Source organism: Streptopelia decaocto, assembly GCF_964273445.1.
Source record: "Streptopelia decaocto genome assembly, chromosome: Z".
Classification (NCBI taxonomy): Eukaryota; Metazoa; Chordata; class Aves; order Columbiformes; family Columbidae; genus Streptopelia; species Streptopelia decaocto.
In genome coordinates, this window is record NC_138657.1 from 36,880,330 (window position 1) to 36,908,150 (window position 27,821).

General features: G+C 36.7%; 1 long non-coding RNA gene across 2 annotated transcripts in view; it reads right to left on the reverse strand.

Moving 5' to 3' along the window:
• Positions 1 to 5,568: 5,568 nt before the first annotated feature.
• The window catches only part of LOC309451530, a 40,004-nt gene continuing 17,751 nt past the window's right edge, over positions 5,569 to 27,821 (reverse strand). For both annotated transcript variants that reach the window (XR_014186258.1, XR_014186259.1), the window contains exon 3: positions 5,569 to 5,731. This is a non-coding gene — a long non-coding RNA (uncharacterized lncRNA). The remainder of the gene's footprint in view (positions 5,732 to 27,821) is intronic.

The following is a 27,821-nucleotide window of genomic DNA, read 5'->3' on the forward strand; positions in this document are numbered from 1 at the left end:
GTCATCAGGTACCTTTATAAATGCTGGAAGACTAAACTGATGGCTATAATCTGATGCCAATTCTGATACAAATGTTCAAAAGAGAATCTACTCTTTCAATTTTCTTCTCTCTTGATGAAAGGTACGTAAAATTCCAGCAAAACAGACACTGACTTGCTCTTACTTTGATCGGGTAACCAGTTCATATTTTCAAAACATCCTGTAAACAGTTCATTTAGACCAAGAGGGAAAACTTCTGCTGTAACTATAGCTCATTTCTATCCCACATGTCCTACTGCAAAATTGTTATATCCAGGTTCAAAAATAGCTACTTCAGTGATGCCAAAAAACATATGGCAAGCATCACCCCCACACATTGCAGTCTATTGTCATCACCCATTTATGTCAAAGGGAATTAATATCTTAGGCACTCCTTAATCTTTCAGAATGGACTGGAAGGAAATGCAGTAGAAATACTTTCCTGCAGCTGTCTCTGCACATCCTCTAATTGTGGTTATCCTCATCTAGAATGTCAAAATGCAGTAATATCTGAATTTGTCTTTTTGCATTGCTCAGTATTTATTATCTCTTTGCCAGTAAGCTGTAGTTTTTCCTCCTATCCCAGTATGGTATGATCTCATCAAAGAATTGTTCTGTTTTGTAATGGAAATTATAACTGATTCTTCATTATTTCTGTCCTCCTGGTTTGCCCTGTAATGACAAATCTCACAAGGCTGTTCTTTTTGTGACCAGCCACCTCCCATAGCGGACACACCTTAGAAGAGAATTTGCCTCCATTCTATCACTGCCTTGTCTCATTTACAAGTGAGATTTTGAATCCCTGTCTTATTGTTTCTCCTAAAGCTATTGCTAGTATTCTGTTTTAGATTTCTTATCTTGTTTTGCTTCTGTCTTTCCCCTTGGCCTTTGTCCAGTAATACAACTTGGATTTTAGCAAGCTGAAAGGTATCTGATCCCAGATTATAGTTTTCAGTACTTCTCTAGGCCACTGAATTTTTAAAACTGCTTAATGACCTATACCTTATTTACATAAATGGGTGTATAATACAGCTATTCAGTTGAACAGCTATTCAATTAGGTGTATTATATACATAGCTAGACACCCAACTTAGTTATCTAAGTATGTGTTTGTCTCCTTTGCTATTCAGCAAGGCACTGAAGAGTGTATTTAGAATTAAACTTGTCCAGGTCCACTAAGGTCAAGCAGTTTGTTTAAGAGCCATGCCAAACAAAAGTAGATTGCTAAAAGAAATCCCTCATTCAATGTTATTTTGCAGTTTGGTACAGGGGAAAAAATAAAAAGGTAAAAAAAATACAAGCTAATGAGGATGTTTAGAGTTTGAGATTGAAATATTTCACCTGTCACCTGACATGTTTAAATGTTTTCACTGAGGTTATTTATTTAGTTGCTCTGGGATTTTGGTTTTTTTTGGTTGGGGGTGTGTGTGTGTGTGTGGTTTTTTTGTGTGTGTTTTGTGTTTGTTGTTTTGTTTTGTTTTGTTTTGTGTTTGTTTGTTTGTTTGGGTTTTTTTATGGAAATATATTTAATAGAAACTGGAAACAGAATTGAGTAATGACACATTTAATTTCACTGCATTTATTTTTCTAGCAACTAAGCCTAGTTGTAAGCCACAGACAGTGAACCCCATAAAATATTATTTTAATATTTGTACAGGCTTTTTCTGTTTCACCCTCCATCTCCTTCTCCTCAAATGAACATATACTGTCATGTGCAACAGAACTATCCATCCATAAACATTGTAGCTTGTTTTTATATTAAATAGAGGAAAATATTCTGCATATTATTTGGGGGAAACTCTTGTTAAATTTTAAATTCAAATTACAGCTGTTGTAGGAAATAACATAGCATATTTTATGTGAAGAGGAATATACAGTTTAGTTCAGAAATATAATATTGTACAAACAATTTTTTTTTCAAAATTACTACTTCCGTTAGAACATGGATGCAACCATTACTTTGCTAATTTGACAACTATTTCTATATAGGTAAAATATTGATGTACCAATTTTTATGTTCCAACAGGAGACAGGTGTCTTCTTGTTTTACGGAATCAAGTAGATAAATGCTGAATATGGCATTTTGGAAGGCAGTGTTTGTCACTCCATGCATTCCTTGATTCCCTGTCAACAGATTGATGAAGTGTAGACATGTCAGGCATTTGGCAACTATATACAAATAAACAGTCTTGTCAATTTATGAAAGATTACCATGGTATCTTGGTACTAAAGTGTAGGCATTATTAAATATTTAGAAGACACTAGAAAGGCCTTCCTTAGTAAGATTATCTGAAAACTTACACTTATCAGTGCTCTGTGAAAACTGAACCTTGATTTCATAATCTGATCATTTTTCATAATTAATTTTGTTTTCAATTAAAAAAAAAATCCATTTCTTCCCAAAGAAAATGGATTACTTTTCTCTAAGAAACCAGGGTGACTTTAAAACATTGTATGAGGACAATGAAATTAGAAAATAACTTTGCATTAAAGCTGTTGTGTTAGCTCTGAATACTTTGCATAATGTAGTCCTTACATTTCTGGAAGAAAATTACTCTTCTGGTAAATAGTATACTTTTGGTGTATGAATTTGTATTCCTTTAAGATAACTGACTTATAAATATGATTCACTGAGAGTTCTACAGTACAAATTTTGGGTTTTGTTTATCCAATATGCACAGGAAGGAAAGGTCAAGGGCAAATGGAGAAAGTTTAGAAATCCAAGACAAAAAGTTACTGTACATAATACATTTTAAATTTTTGCAGCTGTTGCTGTTCCTCTTTCTGTACTATCCAGATGTACCAAAATTCGTGGGTTTTAATCTGGCTAATGTCATATTGAACATTAAACATTTCACACACACAACTGAAGGCACTCTTGATTTCTTCACCTGCATTCTGACTTGAACTTGGGTCAAATTTCAGAACTATTTTTTAACTGACATTGGGAAACACACAGTACCGAGATAAAACATAGATTCTGCTGGTTAATTTTTCCATTACTCTGTAGCAAGATTGTTTCAGTTCTAACTTAGATTGATGTTGTGCTGCTTTTTTTAGTCTAATTGATAAAAATTTAATAATGCAAAAATCCTTCACTTCTTTATTGTTTAAAAAAAAAAAAAAAAACAACCAAAACTCAGGGTCAAAATTTATTATCAATTTGTTTATTTCTGTCCTGCCCTCTCCATGAAATATTATAACTTTTATTCAAATTATTCTCTGGTTTGGAGACTGATTTGTTAGTAGGTACCCTTTTGCCTTGTTCTGAATCTGGTTAGTGGGTCTGTAAGTTGATATATTTATGCCAGCTTTATTTTCCTAAGACTTATTTTCTAAATATGAACTAAGATTTCTTCAAAACAGTGATTTTTCAGAAATACATGTGGAAGTTCATCATAACAATACACTAACTGAAACATATCCTAGAAATTCATAGATGCTGTGGAAGAATAAGGAAGATAAAACATCACCACTTTTTCATTAAAACTTTGTTGGAAATGCAAAGTGAAAAAAGAGTTGTTTATGTATTATGCAGGAAAGTAGGGATTCTTTAGTTAAATATGAGTTAGCTATGACAGTTACTCTGATTTAGGCAGTACAATATTAGAAAATTACACAAGTACACATATATATTTGCCAAAAATGTTATAAGCTGTGTGGCTGTTTGGGTCTCAGTCATTTGTCATTTTCCTAATTTCACAAAATAAATGCTGTACTTTGTTTTTTCATACGCAGTAAATACAAGTGTAAATATCTTGTACATCAAATTATTGCCAAAGATTCCGGGACGCAAACGACCTTCAGAATACTAAACCAAACAGACGCTTTCTCAGCGGTGTTCTGACTTGTGAAAAGATACAGGGAAAATTCTTTGTCGTCCTTCTCGCCATTCTTCCTGATGGGATAAGGCTGTTCCGTTTCTTCCTTTGCTTCCTCTCTCTCCCTCCCCACAGTCAGTAAGAGCCAGGTCTTTCTTTTGCTCCCCACCACCAGGCTTACAAAGCTGCCAGTGTAAACATTACTTCTAGCAGGTAAAGAGCTATTCTCTGTATATAAATGTACTGCTTTTATTCCTTGTTTCTCCTCGTGGATAGTTTTGCAGGATAGAGAGCCCTGCAGGACTAGTCGAAGTGGGAATTGCCCAAAGACAGCAACAGAACAGTCTCTTCCAGAGCTCGCATCTGAAGTGCCTCCCAGGGCCAACATCCTACATCCTGACCGAGCCAAAGTACCTTCTCTTCTTCTTACGGGAACACTAGGAACTCACCTCTCCTCAGAGTACAAAACACTGGATTAGCAATTCAAGTTAAAGGTTAACTCCAAGAGCTCTTTAGTTTTGCAATCCCATTCTCTGAGGAAATTAAATTATTTTAGTAGGCACATAAGGCTAGATTTACATGAAGTGAATGAACCTATCCAGCTGAGGTTCCCACAGTCAGCCTGAAATTGGTGGGTAGAGAGCTTCTAGGAGGCAGCTGGCCTAGCCAAAGTCTACTCACCCCTGGAGGGTCCTAACTCCTTTTACTAGCTATGAAGAACAGATAGGCCAGCTGAGTTCTTCAGGTTTATGAAATTAGGTAGCTGACACACAAACCCAAGAGGTGTGTTGATGCTTGCATCGAGACTCAGCACTGCAGAGACTGTCAGGCAAGGGTAGGAGGGGGCAGGTTTTTGTCACCTGGTTTGTGAAAAGAAAGCTGTTTTATACAGGGTTCTGTCACTGAAGAATAAGACCTTTGCCTCTGCATTGAATGTGTCCAGGTTTCTTCTTGATTCTTTTTCCCTCTTGAAAGAAAGCAATAGAGTTATTGTCCTGAGTTCCAATGGCTGAAAGTGACATATAGAGGCAAATTTGACCAAGAAAAAAAATGCAGTGGACATTAGAACAAAAATGGGCAGGGTGGGAAGGAGCGAAAATAGATTTTGAGAAGGTATGTAGAAGTTGCTTTGGAATAAGATAAATCAGCTGTGCCAATGACATTCAATATTTACGTTTGTCTAACCTGCTAATAAAACCCACAATGGTAGATTTCCCACCATCTCTCTCTCCTAGTGTTTAACTAGCTTTGATGGTCTGTCCTTGGAGAGCTCATTTGGGCAGAGGTTTCGGTCTGCCCAACTCTCACGCCACATAGTTCTCCAATTCCTCACATGAAAGCTTCATTGTTAGTGTTTGTACTGCCTTTTCGTATCTAGACAATCTTTCACCTAGCTAGGGCAGGTGTAATGTTGGGCTTATTCTGTGCCAAAAGTAGTAGATACATGTTCCTGGATTGGTCTTTACATTCTTATCCAACTTGTCAATACATACGCAATATGTTTTTATGGAATTTTTTTTTATCTGTACCACGAGTTGCAACATGTAAATGTTTGTGTCTGCAGTGAGTATATACTTTTCAAGGACATTTCTGGAAAAACAGGATAAGGCTTCTTAAGAGGCTATCTCCTGGTTACGCAAAAAGAGCAATTAATTTAATCGTTATTACTTACACCATAATTATAATAACTTATGAATAAGTACAGTAATTTTAAAAATATCTGGTTTTATTGTAGCAATATTTCATCTCCTGCAGAGATCATTCCACAGCATTTTCAGGATTAAGTCATTGTTGCTCTCATTTACATCTTCTTACTTTTCAAAATATATCTTACATTTTCTATTGGAAACACTCATGGGAGAGTAGGTACTTCATTGTGTCTCTTCCTCCTCCTGGGTTAGAAAGAGATGGGGATTGACAGTAATGGTAGGACAGAATATTTGAGCTCCTGTAACATGGACTAGATGTTACATTCTTAGTGGTCCTAAAACTGGGGAGAAAATTTACATACCTACAGCACTTCTTTTGATTCAGTCAGTTCAGTAAAGCTGAAGAGCTAAAACAAATCAAACCTCAGCTTTTGTCAGAACTTTCTGAAATTCAATGGTCGTTATCAAAACATTGTGTAAATGTTATAGCTCCACATTTCCAAGTTTTGGCTCAGACTCTGATTGTGCTTGAATTGTTTCCGAGTGATCAAAAAAGAAATTAATAGACACCTAGTAAGAAAGCTCACTTTATGTTATTTACAGTCTAGTCTAATCTCAAGACATTTAGATAGGTATGATAAACATTCCTTTGAACGGAACCTAGCCTGTTCCTGAAGGATTACAGAACACTAAAGTCTATGAAAGCATTACATACAACTGCTGTCTCAAATTAATTAGTCTTCCACATTTCTTGAGTTCTCACAAATGGTTTCACAAAACTTAGAGGCCTACAATGTCATGCATTCACATGGATATTCCATATATATTATGGAAGAACAGCAGTTTGTTGTATTTTATTAAGCAGATGATATCAAAGAAGGGGACTTCCTGTCTTAGATGTAAAGGGTCTGGATAAGAGAGAGGGGTTTTTATGCTTTCCAAAACAGACATCTATAAATAGAAATCATGTAGCCATAAGCAATTAAAAAAACATAATTAACCAATAGCCAGTGGATATCATTTGCATTTTAGGTTGTTAATGCCAGAAGGCTACTCTTAGAGCTATGAAGTACTTCGATAACTTGCACTTCAGGGAATACAAGGTTTTCCTTGAAGTTTGAAGTGTGCTGCTTTTTAAGTCTAGGTGGAAATTAAATTAAAACATTATCATCTACATTGTTAAAAGTTAGAAATCTGCATCAGACAAAACCTGTTTTTTAGTGTAGCGCTCACTGTGAAGTGGACAGAAATATGATTTTTATTATTATTTAAAATATAAATATAACCCTCATGCGTAATTGATGGCAAAACTAATTAATTTCAGTAGCGTGCCATCAAACTAGGTGCTGTATGAGTTAAATTGAGTTAATTTAAAAGTGATCTATCAAAAAAATCCCCAGAGTGAAAGAAGTCTGCTTCTGTTTAATTTGTGGCATTTCCTTTCAGCTGACATAAAATTCTGCGTCAGAAGAAGAGTTGCTTTGAGCAAAACATTTAAACTTATAACTTTTATACATATTTAAATTGTGTTAAAATGACTAAATGTTTTGGTTAGCAGGAATATAATTAGTTGATGCTAAACTGTTGGCATACAGCAAAGCACTTTGTTGCACAGAAGGCTAAGAGACATACTGATTTTCATAATGACAAAGCCAGAAACAGTACCATCTTTTCCACGTGTTCATGAACTGATAAGCACTTTTCCAGTCTTTTCACCTCTGGAGTTCTGGGTTCAATTGTTTTCTACTAAAAGTGTTAGAAATTGAATAAGCTATCACGTACCCAGACAGACCACTTACTGTCAGGCAGAATAGTTACGATTTTAGGTGCATTCTGCTGTGTTTTGGATATTGGGTTAGATTTGCTGTATTGCTCTGATCAAAAGATGAACAATTTACTTGACATATCCTGATAAAATCTTATGTACTTCAGCAGAGCTTAGAGTTACATTGTCTAAGGTAAATGTAGTGTAAGTATTTCCATGCATTGCTAAATTTTATAATGCAGGAATATTTTTCTGTATGTCCAATTTCTAGAAAGTGGATCAGTGAATTTTGAGAGTTTATTCTTTTTTATTTTTCTTATGCTTATCAATATATTTAAAGTATTACTAAATTCCATTTAAATTATCAGACACTAAAAGATTGTGATAATTGTGTAGATTTTTGCATATCTGTGTGAAAGTACCCAGTAGGCTGCACAGTGATTTTCTTGTGATACTAGATGTTTAAATGTCTTCTAACACAGCATTGATAAAATATTGTGTGCCTATAAGGTAAAGGAAATATAGATACCAGGATGTGTGCATGCTTCTTTCAGCTGGATGTTATGCTGTGAGCCAGTGATTAAACATTTACAGAGGGAGACAAAAGGTTGTACCTTAGGCCTTTTGAAGTTGTATGTGTAGTAATGTTGAGGGTACTAAGAGATCCAGAAGTCATCCAATAGTGGGTGAGTTGGAAACAACACTCATGATAGTAATATTGACAATGAAAGAGCCTTGCACCCTTGGTTACATGGTTCCCTTGTAGACATTTGCCAGCATCAGCATTTCTGTACCTGTGCAACTGTCTCTGCTTTTCAAGCACCCTACGTCCATTCTCACTACATTCACATGGATGGGGCCTAATGCTTACAACCTAAATGCTTACAACAGCCCTACAAAGCAGAAGTAGAAGCAAGTATTCTGAAAATTTGCCTAGGCATAAGTTTAGTTTCTTCTTTTATTCCTGTAACCGGGACCTTTCCCAGGATGATCAATCAAGTGTTAGTATGAACAGGGTGGACCTAGAAAATCACATCTCACAAGATGTTGCTGAGCATTTTTAAAGTTTACTGCAGTTATGCTGACCTATATTTAAAAGAATGGTTCTAGTCATTTAGTGTTTGTCCCCATCTTCATATTATTTTACTTCCACAGCACCAAGAACTTTTAAAATATGAGGATATTCAGGTTTATACACTGGTAAATTGCTTTTAGCCTAGTGTTTAGGAGGTGCTATGTTACCAGAATAGCAGTTTTGCACAGCACAGAATGCTTTTTTGTCTTACTGACTGGCTGGCTACAAGCAGGACATGTACCTCAGGGAGCCTCCAAATGTACTTTAGATAGAAAACACTAAAAAAGCAACAATATATATTTCTACATATTTAACTTTGTACAGTGAGAAGTGAGGCCCTGTTCGTGTTTACTCTTTAGTTGTTACTGGAACAAACACAATTAATAATAAGACGAATTGTGGGTGACATGCAAGTTATTATAGCAATTTCAGGTTTTGTTTCCATTTTGATCCAGCACAAAACCTCAGAATTACTCAGATGACTGTCTGCTACAATTTTTTTTTTTTACCTTTTCATATTTAGAAGCCACTGTGTGCCTCCCCAGGACTAAAACGTTATGCAGAACTCAACTTCAAAGATTTCCAAAGCCCCTGAAGGGGATTGTGTAGTTAGGCTGAAAATGTACAATTCCTTAAGGCAATTTTCTTGATGTTATGAGCCATCCATCAAAATCTTCACAAAGGCTGGACCACAGAAACACATGGAGAGGCCAAAAGGAAAGAGCCCTGGGAGTTTGGATGTTGGCTGGACTGGATGTGACTGTGCAGCTGGATCTCACGATAACCTAGTTCCTGCCACAACTGAAGACTGGGACTACCAAGGACCTTTCAGTCTAGTATATATATGGCCATGTGAGATAGACTGTTATAGGTGCCACAATTAACTATCCACAACATGAGCCCCAGGCAGCTTTTTCTTATCATTGGCACTCTTAACAACATGCCTGATAACTATTACTTAGCAGTATCGTGAGAGCAGACGGGTCCCCAATAGGTGAGACACAGCATAGAACTCATGCAGAAAACACTGGTGATTTAAGGAATACATGAGAGGAAGTCAGCATGAGCAAATGATAGATCTGGGTTTTAGCAGATCCAAGCTAAGCTTCTTGAATTATTACTGCCACCAGGAAAGGATTGAAGGCTGATTATCTCAGGAGAGAGACATACCTATCAGCAGGCTGACTCAGATTAGCCATAAGCTCCCCTTGTAAGCCTTTCTTTCAAGCTCGTGCACACTTTATCTTCTGAAAGGCCATTCCACTGAGAACCAGCTCTCCCAAGTGGTGCGTGGGAACCTCAGCTCCCAGTGAGATGCTGGAATGCCAGTGCCTGTGGGACTGCCTGGAGTTTGTGGTGCAGGCTTGGGCTATTCTGTTCTGAATGGCAGCCTAGAACATAAAGGCATGGGTTTAGAAAACAGAACTTGAATATCTGTGGCCAAGATTTTGAGTGATAAAACTCTAAAGCAAAGGTCTAAACCTGCATCCAAGTAGATTACCTAGAAACCTACTAGCTGTTACTATGCTAATTTCTGAAAAACAGGTCATAGAAGTGCCTACTTACACAATATCTTTCCTTTTTACAGGGTGTACTGATGTACAAAACATCAGCAAAGACCTATGTAGTGTCCAATGCCCTCCCATTTAATACTTCCTTTTGGGATGTGGCCATATTTACACAATGCATGTATTTAACTGTATTGATTTGGGCCCATTTCCAAATTCTGTAAGTCAGTCATGGGAAACATAAACAAGAAAATATTTAACTTTATACAAATCTGCAAGTGTTTGATATTAGCACACATCCTTCAGTTATCTCTCCTCTGAACAGCATTCCAGACAAAAAATTACTCCGACAAGTAAATGGCAATGTGTAAACTAACCTAAAACCACAGTTACTTGTAAAATCTCATTAAAGCTGAAAAGCAGAAGGGGATAAGAACAGCTGCACAATGCACTGGTTCTCTGATTAGTGCTCTGTCTTTTCTGTGGCATATAAATCCTATGTATGTTGGAATAGATGGTCTGTTTTAAAACTAAGTAAATATTAAAGTTCTACACTCGCTTATTGTTTGCGTTCTTCAACACTTGGCTGTAACTTGTTGCAAGTTTCTCAGATGAAATCACTTTTTAGCTAGATGGCGGATAGCTATGAAGTAAAACAAGCAATCGAAACTCATAAAGACAGACATTTCCTAAATGCTATAGTGCTTCTCACTAATTGCACTTTTAGAGATCAAGTGATGGCAGCAAGAAAAATTGCTGCTCTCTCTGATCAGCTGAGCTCAAGGAAACAGCCTTTCTCTTGCCCTTGGCTTATAAAAAAGGAAAACCTGTGTCAAGCAAGTTGTTTTTGATGGACTGAAAGGTCATACTGCAGAACTCACTGCTGAGGCTCTGTCTTACACGTTTTATCTGCCAGCCATTTTCTAAAGAGAAATGATAGCTCTGTGAAGCTTTCTTTTATTTGAGTCTAGGTACATGTTTTAGTTACAGAGCTGTCAGCTTTTGCTTTGTTGCCTCAGCAAGGTCATGAGTCAAAGTCATGATTAAATGTTGTTTGGTTTTTTCATTATTGGTAAGAAATTAGTTCTTTCAGTTAATTATTAAAAAAAAAAAAAAAAAAAAAGAAAGAAAATGTGTGAAGGTAAACAAAACCAAGTGTTACACTGATTTATTAATGTCTCTGGGAATTTCATCTGTGCATCCAGGACTGTATTTAAGGCAAAAGATATTGGCATTTTGTAATTATAATTGCTCCAATTTCGTGGTAGAAGGCTAATTCTAGAAACCAGAAAAAAAGTATTTGAAACAGCAGATTGAGAAGAAATAGGTTTTGTTCCTAGAGTGACTGCTGTCTTTGATGGTAACATGGAATAATCATTAATATCAGAGCTTTCAAAAGCATCCCCTGATCCTGCAAAGTCAATTAAAGATGTCTAGGGACTGATTTTCCTGTGAGGCTCCAGTGCACTCCAGTAGGGGTATCAGAACTCAACAAAGGAAAATTAAATGGCATGCACCTAACCTGAGCACTACCATTAAATAGAGCTTAGATTAAAACATTGTTCTATTACCCTTTCTAACTCTTGCCACAATAGGCAGAATGGCAGAAGAAAAAATGTCAAGTGAGTTAGTGTGTTCTGGACATCAATGTATTTAATGATAAATACCTCTAAGAAACAGTGTTTGACTACAGTGTTTTTTTGAGAGGTCACAAAAACTGCTCACTTACAGACTGATTTATTTTAATTGCTGATAATACCATGTGATAATCTGTGTATAAATTAGGCTCACCCTCCCATAATCAGCTTCAGCAAAACTGAGTTCAAACCACATACTTCTTCGACACCAAACTACTATAGATTTAGTATCTGCAGTTTGAAAACTTGGCCTCTTCTCTAACACAGCAATCAGGAGTGCTAAATTTTGTGAAGAGATTCAGCCTACAAAACAGTGCTAAGGAAGATTCAAGTATCTTCCTCTGTTACAAATAAATGGCTCAAATCAGTAAAGATTTTCTCTTCTGTCCTTGAATGTCTTTAAAATCTTCCAGAGAACAAAAACATTTGGCTTGCTTTTTCTGTTCTCAACAAATATTTATGAAGTAGTTTCACATCTGATTGCTTTAGGATCATCTGCAAGAAGTGTATGGCATCAGCAGTTAGAAATACCCCTAAAGTGCTCTCATTTGGAAATAAGAGAGAAGTGTAACTTAAGCTGCTGTTAAAGTCTCTAAGGGTGGGATTTGTCACCCCTAACTTTAGCCATCTAAATTTAAACGTCAAGTTTAAATTACTGGTCTATTCTCTCACTACGCTAATGGAGAGAGAGAAGCACATCCAGTGAATGATTCATGCCACTTTGAGATAGAAATCTAAGATAGATGGGAAGTGCCTGTCTTTCCATTAGAGAGATCACCTAGATGATGCATGTATAGAAGATATCTAATTTTCAAGCAGGTAAAATGTGTTGAAAGAAATCACAAGAAATTACATATTCCAGAACAGGAAAACCAAAGCAGAATTTGGCAGGGAATACACAAAATTGCTGTCACCTGATCACAAGATTACACAACTAAAGCAATAAATTAAAAGTTGAAATCCTGCGACTGTCCTTGAGGAAAGAAGAAATATTAAGATTCTTTTCCAGCTTTCTATAAAAATACCCTGATTTCAGTGTCTGTAACAGTGAAATGCTGGAAGTAGCTCTATTCACCATAATTTTGTGATTGCTTTACTGCATTTCATGTATTTTTTTCTTAGGTTGAATTTTATGCGTATTCATTCAGTGGCTAGAGATGCAATGCTGTCAGCTGCTGTCAGCCATCTGCCTTGGACTTCTGGGCCACATGGAGGAGGAGCCACGTTGGAAAGGGCTAAAAAATCCCGCATTTCCTGGAAGAGGAGCCAAGCAAGATGTCAACTGGGGTTCAGGCCTGGAACTGAAAGAAAAAAGGGATGCTGCAGTCCTGCTTCCATTCATTTCCTGACAAAAACAGTCATAAAATTTATGAAGCTGTTACCTTTGGCACGGAAGGGACAGGGATAACAATAAAAGCATCATATAATTTGAAAATATATTAGCTTGTCTCTCTTTGTCTGTGTCTGCTCAGTTCCTAACTTAGAGGCATTCCAAAGAGGCTTTCAGATCTAGACAGACACCCCATGACTTCTTCTGCTTTTTTCCTGCCTCTGACTTTCTCTGAAATCCTGGCTTGTAATCTGCTATCCTCCTACAGTTCCTTATGGCACTGTCTTAGTACTATCCAAAAATACATGTGTTCCATAAAGAAACCACCAATTTGCTTGGAACCGATATCAGCATTCTGGGTTTTGCTAGGTTGTACCTTCAACTTGTTAATTTCCTTCCAGAACAGTTCTTTTCCAATGTAATGATCTAGGTTTGATGACTCATTTGGACAGCCACTTTAACTCAAACTGTGTCAAATTACAGAGTTCAGGTAGAACTGAACCTCTAGGTAATCTGGTCATTTTGGTTTTTGTTGTTGCTGGTTTTTGTGGGTTTCATTGTTTGTTTTTCCTGTTTATGAATTGTTACACATGGATGCTTGTTTGCTTAAAACACACAAAGAAAACATAAGAAAATTACTTCACAGATATACTAAGGTGTGTTTCGAAGTCAATCTAATATACGGAATTAACGAATTCTTTCCCTGCCTACCCAGTTTTAGCAGTATTCAGAGCTGTGTAGCATATTCAAAGTCACAGTTGCATTGTTTGTATGTAACACGTTTCCTGTTGCCAGTGTTGTATAATCTGGGGTGATATTCACCCAAGATGAACAGAAATTTAATTTGAAGTTACAGAGGAGTTTTAAATTTTTTCATGTTTCCTCCAGTTTCAGACACTATTTTCCTTTTCCTTTGGTGTTATGCATGCAGACAAGCACAGTAATGCTCCTATTACATAACTGTTCAGAAATGCTCCCGTTTCACGGGAGAGATGCCTCTCATTCACACACCTTATGCAAACAAGATATAAATTGCTGCACAAGTGAGGACAAGCATCATCATGCTTGAAAAGTCTATTCAGGTGAAATTGTCATGGCCCTTCCCTGCGCCAGATAGTTAAACCCTCCCTTTGGCTTGTTTTCCTCCCTTTCTGGGTCTGACAAAACACTGCTTCTTCATCACTAATGGGGAAGAGCTGTGCAATGAAAAACAACATGCCCTTCACATTCAAGGTTGGCTTGACCCTTGCTGAATGTATTCTTATGCAGCGGATTCGATGCCGCCTGAACAGCTTTTAACACGGTAACTCAAATGACGTGGATTGCACAAATAAGCATACGGGTTAGCTTAAGCTCTTGTAAACCTTTATCATCACCCTCACCTTTGCTGCAATCTGAATGCAGCTGTAGAAGAGCAAACTGCTCAGCAAGCAATAGGATGAATGAAACATGGTCAATGCTTGATTTTGATGTTTAAAAAGACATGTATTCTTCCAGCTGGAGGTTTCACACAGCTGCAACACATAAGCAGTTTGTCTCAATTGCAGATCTGAAGTCAAATCATAGGTTTTTTTTTTTCCTCAGCTGGGGTTTCTGTCTTCTCATTGACACATTCACAAGGCCTTTGAGAAATTAGCAACTGAAAGACCTCTGCTGACAGGTAATTTTGTGAAAAAGTTACTGGGATAGAGGGGGAGGCAGACAATATGATTATGTTTTGACAAGAGACTGGACTGTGATAATTCCAGGACATTTTCCTTTAGTTAATACCTAAATTATAAGAACTGAAACCACATTGTATTCCAGGATTTTTGGACTGTAACTTATAATTACAACTTGATAAGTACTGTTCTCCAGGACAGCACTAGAGTGACAAAAAAGTAGTCTGAGCCATTAGTGGACTTCTAAACTATGAGTATTAGCTCAGGCTAGATTCCTGGCAATGAACACACAAATTGAGAGAGAAGCTGTCTTCATTAGTGGTTCAATATTTTTAGTAGCTCATTATTCCTAAATTCTCTGAGTTAATTATTCTACGGAAGTATCTCTATGCAGCAAAAGACATACTGATACTTTCTGACTTGTATTAAGCCAACTTTACGTTAAATATATTTACAATACCTTTCTTGAAAGAAAAGAGGATGTACACTGAAGTAAGAAAGGCAAGACACTGACAGTGGCACTTCCCTTTTCCTTTGCTGTTGCCCCTCGCCCCATCTAACTGGTACTTTTCCTGTAACGCTTCTCACTGCAGGGCAGCTTAGGAGTGCTTTGGCAGGGAAGAGTCTGCTTATTCTCCCTGGAGACTGCACAGAGATCATAAATCCTTTTGGAGTTCTTAACCCTTATACGTAACTGACAGCTTTAATCTTCTGCATTACTAAATTCAAAGAAGAGGCAGAGCCAGCAAGCGGAGAGAAGGCACACGTGTTCAAATTACTGGATAGCCGGTTACACACTTTCTCATATTGTTATTTAATGGATTTTGCAAGCAGAATCTGTTGTGCACTGGAAGTGCTTTGTTTGAGATACACCAGGGTTGTAATTAATACTTATGATAGAAATAGGTCACTGAAGTTCGTTTTGTTAAGGAATTCCTTGTTTCAATCATATTACTGACTCCTGCCCACTTTTCCCTAAAATTATAATTCATGTTATACTCCTTCCCCTCTAAATTTTCCTCTTGGTATAACTAGCACTTCTTTCATGCCTTCTACTGTTAGAGTAAGAAGGAACTAGTTGCCAATACTAATTATTATGTCAAGGTGATGTGTGAATGCTGATGATCTTCTTGTAGAAAAAAGAGGACATTATGACCTGTTAAGCCAATCAACCCAACTGTTTAGATGATAGAACATTCTGTTCAAATCTTTTTTTCCAGCTGGCTAAATAAAATGAAGAGAGAAACCTACCCTTACATACCTTACTTCTCACTTATCTTTAAACCAGTATAATTATGATACTGTTCCAATAATGTTTTTCATTGATACAGCACTGCTCCATATATATTTTGAAGCCTTTTAATGCATGAGGAAACATTTATCATGCATATAAAAGAAAGAAAATAAATAGGTGTTCCAAGTGATATAATTATTACAGTTAGGGAGAATGTTGTTGTCTTGTGTCTTCTTGTTGCAAGACCCCAAAGCTGCAAGAAGCATTTCTGAAGATACTGTAATGCTGCTGTTAAATGCTTGGGGTTTTCCATGGTTTTATCATGCTTGGCGTTAGTGTTTGTCTGACTCTGTGTTTCTGAAGATGACAGAGCATTGTCTCTTTTTTAGTTTGCAGAGGGTCTTTGCCTCTTTTACATAAGGATTGCTTTCACAGCACTGATTGCTTAAGACAAGAGCTATCTAAATGTGTTTGAATGTATGCAATTATCAGAGGCATGTTTTGCAACTTTCTGTCATACTCCAATAAATATACAGCAATTAAAAGAGAGATTATGAGAATCTAGTAGGCGGGCAAACAATGTTTGCCAGCATAATTTTTAAAAGTATCCAGCAGTTCATAAGTTGCTATGGGGCTCCATTGTCAATTAAATACCATTAAAGCACATTTTATTGGGAGTTCAGAATGAGAAACAACACATGAAAATTGGTAGAGCAGTTAATAAAGTTAGATGTGACAATTTTACCAAGGTCCAACTATTTCATTTGAACACAGAATGCCCTTTGATTATCAACAAAACAAATCCAGACATCATGACATTTAAACATCTCAGTTTCCTTGAGTGACGAGCTAGAAAGGCAATCGGTAGTACCCAATGAGGGAACAATAAGTGTTATAGTTATAAAGCTCACCCTCTTAGGTACTATACAGACCAGCTAACTATCAGATGATTTCAGGTGAAGGATTTATAATCTATGGTATGCACAGGGAGAACATATAAATAAAACCTTTATTCCTGATTCTACAAAAATTGACTAAAGCAACTTTCCCAATTACAGTAAAGATATAGCAGAGAAGGGGGTTCTCCAGCTTTGATCCAAAAGGATAAATTATGCTTTTTTAGTATGATTCAACATCTGCTACAGCTGTAAGTCATTTATACCTAATGTCTGTAGGGTTCTCAGAGTTTGGCTTGATTCTGTATAACTGTCCCCACTTTTAATGGGGAGTTACTGATGGGAAATTGCCAAGTAGGTCCAGTTGTAGCTCAGTGCACATCTGGGTTGTATTGAATACTTTGATAAGATTTCAATCCTATTCACTTAGGACCTATAACAGAAATTTAATTCCAGTCTACAGAAATACGAGTTATGCACCACGTATCAGAATAGCAGCGATTTGCTATTAATTTCTTACTTTCCTCAGTAGTGTATATGTTAATATGAGGATGCCTTCTAGCTGGTTCAAGGATTTTAAGCTCTTACTAGAAAAATAGTAGGAAATAGCATATTCTTTGCCATGCATAGTTAGGCTCTTGCAACATGGAGACAACAGGATATCAAACAGTAACTACAGAAAATGGATAGGATTTTAAAGATATATGTTTACAAAGGACAGATTTTTCCTGGTTGTATGTGGGAGGTTTTGGATATTATCCAGGATGATTCAGTTTATCTGGTCTTTATGAGTCTGTGACAACTGAATTGACGTAGATATGAATTACAATCATAACAAGCCAATGCTGCTTTTTAAGGTCTTCAATGTGCCTTACAACATTTGCTTTCCCTTAAACAGTATAAGTGTGATTAAGGTACTATTTCTTGTTGTGTCAAACAGCTTACTGATATGACAGTCTTGTGTAAGAAACCTTATTTTCACATTGACAACAGCAATGCAAGAATTTAAATCAATCCTAGTTCTTGTCCCAGAATCCTAGTACCACAGTTTATTGAGCTTTCTAAAAGTGCATAGTTTGCACTTTGCTCATAGAGACCTTTTTTAAAAAAGCTCTTCAGTAAATGCCTCTTCATCCATATAACCAGAATGAGATGGAAAAAAAAATAAATCTGAGAAGTATTCCACCTCACATACACCAATTAAGTTGTTCCAGAAAAACTCAAGAACAAGTAGTAATATTGCTTATGGTTCTCAACCTTGACCCATGGTAAGTTCTGTGAACAAAAATGTAAATCCACAGTGTTAATAATTCCAGGATCCATAATTTGGTGTTATGAGATAAAATTCTATAAAATGTTCTTAGGCTTCTGTACCATGGTACAAACACTGACATCATGGAGGAGCTATTTCTTTAACATCATCTTGCAGATAATTACCCTATCTGAACAATGACCATAAAAAACCAAATGTCTTCAGACCACTTTATTAAGCAGTGAGCCTGATGGAGTTAAAGGGTTTGGAATTTGGTTCCTGAAATTACAATGTAAGGAAAGAATTTTCAAACATTTGAGTTAAATACTCAATTCCCACTCAGCCTTTTAAGATATTACCAAAATCCCTGTCAAAGGGGCTTAGATTGAAAAGTGGGTTCCTTCATAATTATCATAAGTCTCACAGATCAAACAGACCATGGAAGTGGTCCATGTAAGGGTGTGTCTATGAAACTGCAAAACTATTTTATGAAGCAAATGTTGAAACAAGGTGGTCTCATCTGTGCTGATGCAGAAAGAGCTATGTTTCAGGCCCAATCTGTAATAAACACTCATGTGGAATTGAGGTAGATAGACTTTGAAACACACAATTCAGTCTCACCCTTCCTCCCTCCACTCTGTTTCAGGCAGGGATGTTTCTGCTTTACTCCCCGAGTTGGAATGAAACCGCAGTTTGTTTGGGGAGGTTTTGCCTTTAAACCTTTCAGTCCTTCCCCAGCTCCCTTTCCTCCTTTTCAATGTCCCCTTGGTAACAAAATGAGAAGTTTGAAAGGCTGGTGACTGACAGTTTCTGAAACAGGTAGCGTTTGTGATAAAGGCTTGGTACTTTGTTTTCTCTCTGGTATGCCACGTAACAGCAGCCAGTAACATGCCTTGAGTCAGATACGCAACTGCTCTTAATATTGGAGATAAAAAAATAATTCTGTGATGTTCTTTAGCATGTAAGGACTTCAAAGGAATCTAAAAGAAATGTGAAACTGTTCAGCACATGTGAAATTTGAATTTAAGACATCAGATGGGCTTTTCAGTAAGTTCATTAAGATGTTAACAGAGTAGTGCTATTTATCTTTTCAACACTCTGCATATTCTGAACATCAGGAATCCAGCTCCCTGTTAGAGAAAAAACATTTTTAGCCATGTGTCCATCCAAGCTATCAAATAAAGTGAAGTAAAATACATTTTCCAACTCTGAAAATGGCAGCCTTTGTAGAGGAATTTTAAATACTTTAGAAAGTATATCGTGATTATATTTACTCTTCTAAGTTTTACTCTTGACACAAAAAAACAACACAGAAAGTACACTAGACCTGCAGAGTGACTGGGGAAATAACCTTACTGCAATACTTTCATTTTTAAGGTAGTGGTAGTACTTGGGATCCACTGTATACCATACCCATCGCAGGGTGAAGAAAGATCTGACAGACATAGGCTGTTGCTCATCTCCAAGGGAAACTGTACTTTAACCCACCCTTGCACCAAGAGGAGACATTCTGGGGAAGCCTGCAGGCCTCTCCGCCATCATTTGAAGCCATTGCCAGAATAAACTACATAACATTTCTGTTGCCAAATTTATGCCAATTAGGAAGGCAGTAGCTGCTACATAGGTGATTTGTACAGTGACCCCGGCATATTTCCTGAATGGTGATTATCAACCATTTCCATCTTTATTTCAGATTTTTTTTCTCCTTACAGAAAACAAATTTAGAAGAGAAGCACTGAAAACAGGAATAAAACCACAAGGCAATTAAGTTTTTGATACAAAAGAGGTGAGAAAAGAAAAGCAAACCCAGGGAACTCATTAAAACAAAAGACAGTGTGGTATTGTAGATTGTAGCTTTGGAGCATCCCACACACACTGCACTTCCACGATAACAGCCGACTTGGCAGATGCCCCTATCCGTGTTATCACTGTGTTTAGGGACATCACCAAAGGGCCTTTCTCTTTGTAAATGAAGGCAACATTTAGTCTGAGTTGAGTGTCTCAGGATTTTGCAGAGTTCATACTTATGTTATATGCTAGAAACTCCACACCTCCTGTAACCAGAGTGGTAAAAAAAACCAAACAAGCCCAACCAACCAAAAAAAAAAAGAAAAAAAACACAAACCACAAAACAAAAACAATCAACCATAACCAAAACCCAAACAAACAAACAAAAACCAGAAAGATAAGGGTTTTTTTTGCAAAAACATTTTCTCATTTTCATTCCAGAACACTATGATTATTTCAGTGCAAATTAAGTTGTTGTTGTTGTTGTTGCTGATTATTATTTCTTTCTCTTTTGCAACTGAGTGTGTCAGAAAAGGAAACTCCCAAGCTATAAAAATGTGAAAATTGGAGGAAAAAATACAAGTAATTGCTTTTTCTTTCACCAGACATTCCTCACTTTGAAAAAGATTCAGATGGAAACAGGAGAAAATAAGCCCTAAATACTGGATTACACTGTCTTCAGTAGGGGAAAAAGAATAATGGGATGAGACAGAAGGAAGAAAAGAGAGAAGAAAAATATATCTGGGAACTCATTTCCAGTTAGTTTTAAAAAAATCTCCCGTTGGCCAAAGAAAATGTTTTTGTCAAATTGTCTGTGTTCCCTAAAACTACCAAATCCACATCTCCTCACTTCTTCCCCTGGGTTTGACCACCTTGCCTGTCAGTTTATCACAATAGCACATATTCTAAAACCAAACAAACACCTGGCCCATCACATTCATTTCAGGCTACATAAAAGAGTGGTCAGATTGAATGTCAGCTGTGATTCGGGGCCTTCAAGTATGTCCTTGTCCCCCTTTCTGCAGAACACCAGCAGGACAGCTTGATTCATGAAGGGCTGTATATTAATTCTAAGTGACTGGCTTCCTGGGTGTATCTCACTCAGCCGTGTGCAATCTATTGTGTTCTCTGTAATGAAACCCACAGTGATGATATTTAGAAAGTTAATATGTCCAAGCAAAGAAGCCATTGATTCCCATCCAAGAACTTAATCAACAGGACACATTTTCTTCCACTGTGATGTCTCATGAATTAATTAATGCAATTCAAGATTCTTATGTGTTGAAAATGTGCTTGATTATTTACAGGCTAAAGCCAAACACTTTCAACCAAAGCAGTTGATTTGTGGTGCTAATCTGGGGCATGGTTAACACAGTGCTTTGTCACTGAAAACAAATACCATTGTAGTAACATCCCATGCAGGGGGTCAAGAAGAATATCAAATTTTCTTTTTTGAGTCAAGAATATCTTAATCCCAGAAGCACAATGACTTGCAGTCCTGAGAGAAAAGGAAAGCATAATAAAACATGAAGCTCCATCTATTGTGAATCATGGATTCTAATTATTTTGCTGTCCTAATTTAGTGGAAAATTCATGTTGTCAGACTTACTTTCTCCTTAAATAGACAAAAAGCCAAAAGACAACCTAAGGGATTTTCACTTCTAATTTTCATAATTTTTACTAGCTGCACAGATCTGCCTGTTTTACCTTGTATGAGAAATGAAACTGCCATGCTTCAGTCAACCTGCTGCGGTAATGGGAGAGTTAACTGCTAATCCATGTAGCAGAATTCATACAGTACTACTTTTATTAACATTAGGTTTTAAACCTGCCCTCAATGTTTTCAGGCTTTTTGTAACAAGCATAGATAAGCATCTTTTAATTAGTTATCTGTAAAACTGTTTGGTTTGTTGGCAGTCGTTGCTGACAAGAGGTCTGTAACAGCTCCGTAATGCAAATTATACAGTCTGAGCTTCTGTGTATGTTGTATGGGCAAAGTCTGCACAGGCAGGGTTGTTATTTATCAACAGAAAGGTGCAATAAATAAATATTAAGCTCATTGAAAGTATATAAATACATTAAAATAATCAACAGCTATCTATATAACAATTAGATGTTGCAATTTTGTGATGAATTTTTAACTTGTATTCGTGATTCTACTATTGTCTCAGCTTAAACCAGAGGTTTTTCTGTGAACAGGCTGTTTCTTCTTGTGTTTTCACAATATGTAACAGAGTAAGAATTCAGTCCTGCTTGAAATCCTCAAATACTGCTATAAGTACAGATGAATCAGGAAACTGTACTAGCGCTTATTTATATAATTAAAACTACAATATCATTCTCTCCCCTCCTCCCTCCTCCTCACCATCTTTAAGCTATATACAGTTGTTCAGACTGCTATCTTAAATAGCTTTCTGGCTTTTAATTTAAACTCTTAAAACAGAACATGCCCTCTATTGAAAGAAGAAGTCTGGCACCTGTAGCAATTAAGACCAAAATATGATTCTACATGGAAATTATCAAATTTCAAATAAATAAACTCTGTAGATTTGTATCCATCAACATGTAAAAAGGCAAACATATTGGACCAACGGGACCTGAAAATTCGAGAGCTGAACTGGATTTGGCTGACAAGCTTCAGCCTGGTGAGAATTCAGATGGTTGCATAAATTCTCTGGAAGAGAAATATCAACAGTACCTGACCTTTCTTGGTCCTGTATCCTGAAAATTGACAGGGTAGTGAGAGCACCATATTATGAATACTCTTGAATGTATTTGCTGATAAGCTGATTCTTTTCTTTCTTTCGCTTCTCATTAATTAATTAACAAAAACTACGGTTGTTTCAGCTACATGGCTGAAAGAAAAGCATAATACATCATATTAATTTTAGTAGGAGAGTTTGTAAAATACTTGGCTTAAGCAGGTATTTCAGAAACAAGGACTTCGCCCCCATCTAATTGCATTCGCGCCTAGTGTACATACAAATATACATTAAATAATTTTCAGTATTTAGGGATCATATATCACAGAACTAAAGGTGCAAGTTTGAGCAAGTGTATTCAAACTCAATTATAAAAATAATGTGCCTTACTAGTAATCCATAGGCAGTCATTGGATTGTCAAATTTATCAATAATGAATAAGTAGCCTAATAGCAGAAGTAATTTGTACTTTTTATCCAAAGCTAAAGAGTCAAACATTTGAAATGTTTAGTCAACAAACAGTAATTCTGTACCAGCATACATAATGCATACATTGCATTGCTAATATCATATACTTGTGTTAGCCTTTCAAACTATAAAAAAAATTTAGAGTCTTGCTGTATAACTTACTGCATGTAATTGAAGGTGGGTAACAAATCAAGCAAAATAAAATCCTGAAAAAAAACACAGTTTAATATCCATGGTACTTGAATATAACCTTGAATAATGAGATAGTATGCAATGCTAGCCAAGTCACATTTTCCCAGATGCTATGCATTTCTTGCATTCTGGGAGCTAAACATAAAATATAGAGGATCTGATCTGCAGCAGACTTGAGAAATTACTGCTGCAGTTCAAGTCAAGGGTTTGACTTTGACTGGAACTTTACATACTAAACTTTCTGAAAAAAATGAAACAAAACAGAACAAAAAAAACAAAACAAAACCCAAAAGACTCAAGCCCAAACAAACCCAACAAACTATTATTAAGCTGTCAATTCTGAATTAGTTTTAAGTTTAACGTTTTCCTACCCTCCTCCCCTCCTCAAGTAGGAAAACTACCAACTAACTTCATGTTATTAAGCAACATGTATGAACAACCAAAAGGGAGGTGATTAATGGTAATAAGTATCCAAAGATTAAATACTCATATTAAAAACTTGCAAGAGCAAATAGACACAGAACCTTTGAAGCTGATTAAATCACTTTAGAAGAAGTCCTAAAAACATGAGACTACCAGAGAAAAATCCAGGAGGAAATTAATCTTTCTTTATATACAATATAATTTCAGTTACGGGCAGTAAATAATGCACAAGGTCTCTCACCAAATGATAGCATAACAATACTTGCTAGTGATTCATTTTGTGATCATAACCCATTCTGGGAATTCTAAAAGAAGGGACTGAGCTGTTCTGATATGAAAATATTCTAAGTACTTATTTTCAGGGAATAATATTTCTAAGGGAACACAGACTATCTGAAGTATAGGTTATATACCTATAATACTTGTCTGCATTTTTTGAAAGACTGAAATAAACTAAGAAGAGTACAGAGAATCAATTAGGTAATTTTCTGTTTGTTTTGCCAAGTCACCATTTGGGACCATCGCAAAATGGAAGGTAGTTATTCTGTCACAGTCAAAGCTGGAGATATTTTTAGGCAAGGGCAGCTCTGGATTTAAATGTGCACCTAACTCAATTATTGATGCTGCTTTTGGGGAGTAGCAGCAAATATAATCTTAGTAATTTAACATAAGCAGGCCTCTATTTAAGAAAAAACCCAAACTTCATTACTTATTGGTGTATGCTTTTTCTTAGTATATAGGCATATATTGTTATTTAAAGTCATTTGGCCTGGCTTTTTTACTGCTGATATATGTGTACCTGAGGGACTGCAAGTTTCCCTGAGCACCATATCTACACGTCTTTTAAACACCTCCAGGGATGGTGACCCCACCACTTCCCTGGGCAGCATATTCCAGTGCCTGACAACCCTTTCATTGAATAAATTTTTCCTAATATCCAGTCTAAACCTCTCCTGGTGCAACTTGAGGCCATTTCCTCTTGTCCTGTCACTTGCTACTTGGGAGAAGAGACCAACACTCTCCATGCTACAACCTCCTTTCAGGTAGTGGTAGACAGTGATAAGGTCTCCCCTCAGCCTCCAGGCTAAACAGCCCCAGTTCTCTCAACTGCTCCTCATCAGACTTGAGCTCCAGACCCCCCACCCGCTTTGTTGCCCTTCTCTGAACTCCCTGCAGCACCTCAATGTCTTTCATGTAGTGAGGGGCCCAAAACTGAACACAGGGTTCAAGGTGCAGCCTCACCAGTGCTGAGTACAGGGCAGTGGTCAGTTCCCAAGTCCTGCTGGCAAAACTATTTCTGATACAAGCCAGGATGCTGTTGGCCTTTCTGGCCATCTGAGCACACTGCTGGCTCATGTTCAGTTGCTGTCAGTCAACACTGCCATGTCTTTTTCCACCAGGCAGCTTTCCAGCCCCTTTTTCCTGAGCCTGTAGCACTGCCTGGGGTTGTTGTGACCCAAGTGCAGGACCTGGCATTTGGCCTTATTGAACCTCATACAGTTGGCCTCAGCCCAATGATCCAGCTGGTCCAGGTCCTTCTGTAGAGCCTTCCTACCCTCCAGCTGATCAACACTCCCACCCAACTTAATGTCATTTGCAAACTTACATCTTACAAGTTCCTCTCACTTGTTTAGCAAAACAAAAATGAATCATCAAAGGTATCCTCAGTATTTCTCTGTCCTTCATCCACCTGAAATTTCTGACTAGAAAGCAACTTTTTGCACTTGATCTTAGCAAGAGTCTCATGGACTCCTTAGTATCTCTTGGATACCAAGGAGAGGGAGAGAGTTGAGAACACAGGAAGACATCCATCTCATGTACTGCCACTTGTGAATGGCACGTCATCCCGAAAGAATGTGCCATCTGATGCTATTGAAGTCTTCCTTCTCTCAACTAGAAAGCCTTTTCTTTGAAATATCTAAGTTTAAACAATGTTACTTGGTGATTTTATGCCCTGATACCTTCTTAGAGCAAATGGAAGAGTATAAAGTTGTCTTTTTTCTAGCCTGTAAACCTGTTCCTATACTTCTAGCTCTCCTTATTTTCTGCATTTTATTTACCAAGGTAAAATCTAGAAATAAGTAAATATTCTTTTTGTGAACCTTTTGGACTTCTCCTAGCATATAAAACTGTAGTCACTAGATACCAACTATTCTGTTGTTCTGCTTAGCATATGAAAATGCATTCTGCATAGCATATTAAAAGCTTCTGAAGCAGCTTTCAGAAACCTTTTCTGTGCAGTTCTATTGATATTTCCAAAGAATTTCAGAAGCAGAGCAAATTGCTTATTCAAGTTCTATTCAGTGTCTGCATCAAGGAGTCTTTAATGTACAGAATGAAGCTAAGCAATTTGTCTCCTTTGCCTGTTTTATCCATTGGTGCCTAGCATTAAAAATCTAAGACAAAACTAGTATGCGGCTAAGAAGGAAGTTAGGAATTTGTGATTCTAACTTCTATTGATACATTTCTGCTTCCTTTCTCCATCTGAAAAAAAAAAATAAATAAAAGTTTGTAAGATTGCTATTTTTTCCCTGAGATTCCTGACTCATTTCCTATCTTCCTGTAAATAATTCTACTCAAGAATTTGTCATCCAGTGTTGTCCTTACTGACAAATCTTCAGTCTGTTTACATTCAGAAATACTGCAATATGCTAAGGCTTCAGAGTAAAGAGATAATTAATATCTAGAAATTATTTCTGAAATATTTTATTCCATATGCTTTTCCGAAACTGAATAATTCAGTCCTGGAAAAGTCATGTGCTTAATGTACCTTTCAGTATATCAAGATAGGGATTCTCTCTGCTCACTTGGCTTACTGTCAACACTGTCAGAAAGGAAATGATGGAAAACAGGAGCCTGCATTCTAAGGTTTAACTAAGGTCATGGGTGTGTTTAAGAACATGTATTACATGACTGTTCACATGAAATGGAAGATGAGCACAGTTTAGATTATATGTGTGTATTTATCTAATTTTATTTTAAGGAAGTGGATGTTTAGAGACTAATCATATTTGATCTAAATGTGACAAGTATGTTGTTTTACACCATTTTTAAAGGAGAATGCAGAAGTATGGAAAATTGTCTGCAGAGGAATATACATGTTAGCAGTTTTTCTCTTTTGTGATAAATACCTGTCAGAACTACCATTATGTATTTTGGAAAATTACACAAGAACAGCAGCTTTTTGAAATAGAAAGTAAATAAAATGCAAAGTATTACCTGACTGTGCTTTTGATATCTAAGTTGTCTGTTATGTTCATTAAAAACTACCCCAAAGGAGTTAGTATCTGATCCAATATCATACCATATCATATTTACTGTCTTGGTTTCTGCCCTGTAACAATACCTTTGCTAGACTGCTGCAGTAATATTAACGAATATAAGGATTAAGTCACTTGAGAGCTACTTGAGGAAATAATCCCTGTTCTTATACGATGAAGCAATGCTGGATTTGCTTCAATTTACCCTAGGAAAGGGGTTTACCTCTGTTGTTGCCCAAATGGGGCTGAAAAAAAGAAGGTAGAATTGAACCAGCTGCTTGCATCCTACGCTACAGTTTAACCAGAAAAATGGAAGTGGTACTTAGTACAGAGGCCTCATTAAAAATACATGACAGATTTTCTTACAGTCCAGATACTTTAAAATTTCTTCTTTAAGTTAGAAATATCAACAAAATTAGCCAAATCAACCTTATAGTTAAAAAGAGAAGGGTGTTTGTTTTTTAGACCACATCTATTTGTTGATCTTATTTGGGAAATTGCTTGTGAATGACTGATACCAAATCCGCCCAGAATTAATCTGATAAATCTGATTAATTCAGAGGATAATACGATTTAAATAAAGCATGAATACAGATTGCCAGCAATGTCATTATTTTTAGAAAATGTATCTCTAAAACATGGCAAAGTTTGCAAGCATACAGACTTAACTCACTTCTGTGACTACCAGTTTATTTCAAATTATTTCAAATCATCCATATGAAGCAACAAGCAAGGACCCAAGTTCTGGCTGCACCCTAAGTGCAAATGGGAGAAAACCCACTATGTAATACGTACAAATAAAGGGCTACTTGCATGTAATAATTTAAATAATCCCTAAAACTTCCAAGAACAAATATGCTAAAAAATTCAATGGGCTTTACTGTGGAGGGAAGCTATTACGTAACTGACAGTTCTTATCCATGAGGCTTCTCTCACTGATTTTCCTAGGTAAGCATAAAGCAGTCAAAGTTAGAGGATCACTGCCACATAGCAAAATGGAGGCGAGAAATGGGGACTTCCCAGTTATCCTGAGGGATAAGGACAGCTATTGCCAAAAAGGTTAGAGTGAATCAAACCCGTACTGTTGGGAAACCCTCCTGTTTGGAAGAGTTTGATTCATAGTATACTGTCAGTGACAGAGC